Source organism: Perognathus longimembris, chromosome 28 (assembly GCF_023159225.1).
Source record: "Perognathus longimembris pacificus isolate PPM17 chromosome 28, ASM2315922v1, whole genome shotgun sequence".
Classification (NCBI taxonomy): domain Eukaryota; kingdom Metazoa; phylum Chordata; class Mammalia; order Rodentia; family Heteromyidae; genus Perognathus; species Perognathus longimembris.
This window is the reverse complement of record NC_063188.1, coordinates 32308774-32312454: the sequence shown is the minus strand read 5'-3', so window position 1 is coordinate 32312454 and position 3681 is coordinate 32308774.

The window sequence follows — 3681 nt, the reverse complement described above, 5'->3', positions numbered from 1 at the left end:
GCATCAGGAATATGAGTAGGCCTTTTTTTGTCTCTGTCTCAGTTTCTCTCACAAGGCTACAGTCGAATTATTGGCCAGGGCAATATCTCAACAATTGACTGTGAGAGGGCACACCTTCAAATCTACCTCCTAAGAGCTTTGGGGCCTCTCTGGCAGCTGACTGTAGACATCATTTTCTTTCTATATGTGGCAGTTCCTACCTTTCCATAGGACAGCTCATAATGCAGTATCTGGCTTCTTCCAGAGGGAGTGAGAAGAAGAGTTCGAGAAGACATTTAACATGAAAGCTATGGACTTTGTAAACTTCATTTCCAAGGTAGAATCCTTCACCTCCGATGCATAGTATTTACCAAAAGAGAATGAGAACCTAGCTCAGACTGAAGGAAAGATGGTGTGAATACCAGGAGGCAGGGATCATCCAGGCCATGGCAAAGACTATCAATACATCTGCTCCATGCAAGGCACTATTCTAGGTGCTATGGGCCTGGTAATGAACAAGATAGACAAAAGCCCCTTTTACTTGGCACTTTCAAGTTGGAAGAGACATAATAAATACACACAATCATTCCATAATGATTGATAATACTGTAAAATCAAATGGGATAATAGGAAAGAAGGTAGTTGGGTGGAGTGAATGTAAAGAATATTTTTGTTGGTCATGGGGCTTGAACTCTGGGCCTGGATACTGTCCTTCAGCTTTTCTGCTCAGGGATAGTACTCTACCCCTTTGAGCTACAGATCCACTTCTGGATTTTGAGTGATTTATTAAAGATAAGAGTCTCATGAGGACTTTTCTGCCCAGGCTGTCTTCAAACCACAATCCTCAGATCTCAGCCTCCTGAGTAGCTAGGATTACAGGCATGACCCACCATCATGCAGCTGAAAGAATTATTTTTGTATAAGAGAGTCAAGGAATGCCTCTGAAGTGGGACTTCAGCTGTGGACCAGAAGGAGAGGAGATATCCATTGAAGCATAAATTGGGAAAATAAACTTTCCTTGGTGAGTTCAAGGATCTAGGGTTGTCTAATGTGTCCAGAGCAGTCATAGAGCCCACAAACCCTTGAAGAGCGACCAGGCCTATGCAGATGCCAGAGCACATGGGGCCTCATTATCCACACTTGAGTAGAGAATAAGAATGTTTAACTCAAGAGTATGAAAAGCCATTCTGTAACAGAGCCCCATGAATTAAGATTCTTCTGAGAAATCCCATGCTATGAGTGAGAACATGCCACTTACCTGCAGGAACCCTGAGAGACCACTGCCCTGTGCACATGGCCTGGCCTTTGTTTCATCTTTTGTGTAATTTGTAACATTATTGCAAGTAAAGTGAATACACACTGAGTGCTTTTCTCTCCACAGTTCTGGCCAAAACTATAAATAAATTCATTTTCCATTTTTTTCTATATGGTATTAATTCCTCTAATGTAGATGATCAGTCAGACCAAAAGCCAAGCTTTAGTGGCTATGGACTCCACTAACAATTGGAACACATTGAAAAGATGGTCTTATTTGTATTCTTAAAATACCATTTTGTAACAGAGCATGGTGGTGTACACTTTTAATCTCAGGAGTTGGCATCAGAGGAGCCCAAGTTTGAGACCAACCAGGACTGCAGAGTGAGTTCCAAGATGGCCTGGAATGGAACCATGTCGCTAAACGGTTGGTGAAAGTGAACTGAACACCTCAGGGGGGGAAAGGGAAAGGGGGAGGAGGGAGGGGGGTATGAGGGACAGGGTAACAAACAGTACAAGAAATGTATCCAATGCCTAATGTATGAAACTGTAACCTCTCTGTATATCAGTTTGATAATAAAAACTTGAAAAAAAATAAAAAAATAAAAGCAAAAAAATGTATATGTACATACACATGAATTACTTTCCTCCCTATAAAATACAAGAAGGAAAACACTGTTTTTCCAAAATGCTGAGGGGGCACCCCAAAAGATGATAGGGTTGGAATGGACCAGAAAGTGAAGAGGTAAGTGCCTGTGTGTATTCATTAGATGAAGAAACTTCAGTAGGCAACAATAGCAAATGGGGGGGGGGGGTAAGATAGTATTGCTAACCTTGAGTTCAAAAGGAGTGAATGTTTCCATGTACAAGTGGAAGAACGGGAATCTGAAAGACATGTTGGGGAACAGGAGGTTACTTTCCCCATCTACTGGAAGACTGTAGGTTGTAGGGGAACAAATCTCCTCAAATAAAGGGAGACTTCTCAAGATGCCAGTTAAGGCATCAGGAGGAAAGAATGTTCAGTCAGGTGATCATTGCCCTAGCTGGACACTGGTGAGCGCCCTTGTTATCTGGTATCTCCAATCAACAGCAAGCATTATTCTGAACCCTTCTCAGATTTAGAGTGCCCTCTAATTTGAGAAAGGAAGAAAGAGATACTATAAATTCTGAGAATTAGCAGGATATGCTGCTTTTTTTAAAAAAATGAATTTAGGCTGTGGGCTTCAGCCTTTAAAATTCTAATTGGGTTATTAGACAGATACTGTTCAAAATCTTGCCCTGCTCTTCATCCTTCAACCTACTGCTTCCCGCTAAATGACTCAGCTGGGGCAGTCTGTGGAGGAAATGTTATCTTCTGGCTTATTACAGCAGTGACCAGAGAAACAGAAGGCTAAGATGCAAATAAGCAGATAGAGGACTTAATGTGGCCTTCAGTTAGGTGTTCTTTACTCTTCCATTATTTCAGTATTTCTCAACTTCCTTTCATTATTGCTCCACCAAGGTACATGTTTCCCTTCAGTTCCCTATCCCTTCAAAATCTGAACACTATATAAACAGTGTAAATCTGGCTATGTACTGTTATACTTTGCAGGGCCACATGCTACTTTAATATCTGACATACCCTCACTCCTAAAAGCCAATTTTCTCCCCCTAGGAGTAAGGTCAGTCATGCTGAGAATTCATACCCAGGTGCAAAGGAGCACCAGGCACAGGGCAGAGCTGGAACTAGTAACTAGGTAACCGGGAGAAGTGAGTTAGCCTTCTACCTAAACCATCTTGAGCCTTCTAATTCAGCTTGCTTTGCTGGTTTGCGCCATGCTTTTAGCCTTGCTTTTCTCTGGTTATTTTGGAGAAAGAGTCTTACAGATTTTTCTGCCCAGGCTGTGTTCAAATCATGACCCTCCAGATCTCAGCCTCTTTCCTGGGTAGCTATGATTACAGTTGGAAGCACTGGTATTCAACTGGAAAGTAGTTTTTTATAAGTGTTTGTTTGACCTTGTATATTCCATTGGGACCCAATGTTTCCTCTTGGGACTGATAGATAATTTAATTCTTTGGCAACAATGTAGACAGTGTCCTGGATGAACTCTGGTTTTTCCATGAAACAAACCATAATATATCTCCCTTGTCACAAAGATGCAGCAATGGTTGTTAAGCAGAGCTGTCCATCTTCTCTGTGCACCCATGAAGCCCACTTCCTTATCCCTGCTATACATCCTGAAAGGGAGCTGCCTACCAGCTCATCATAGATTGCCTACTAGATGAAAAGCAACAGGGCAGAGAAGACCTGCACTGCAGTCAGGCAGTTCCACAGAGAACAGCCTGTGACTGAGCTTTGAGGTAACTGGAGGGGGGTGGGGCGGTCATAGCTGGAGGATAGAGCTGGGGAAAGGGCACTTTTCTTCCACACACACTCAGTCTGCCACAATCTAGGCAGCCTGCCATGGC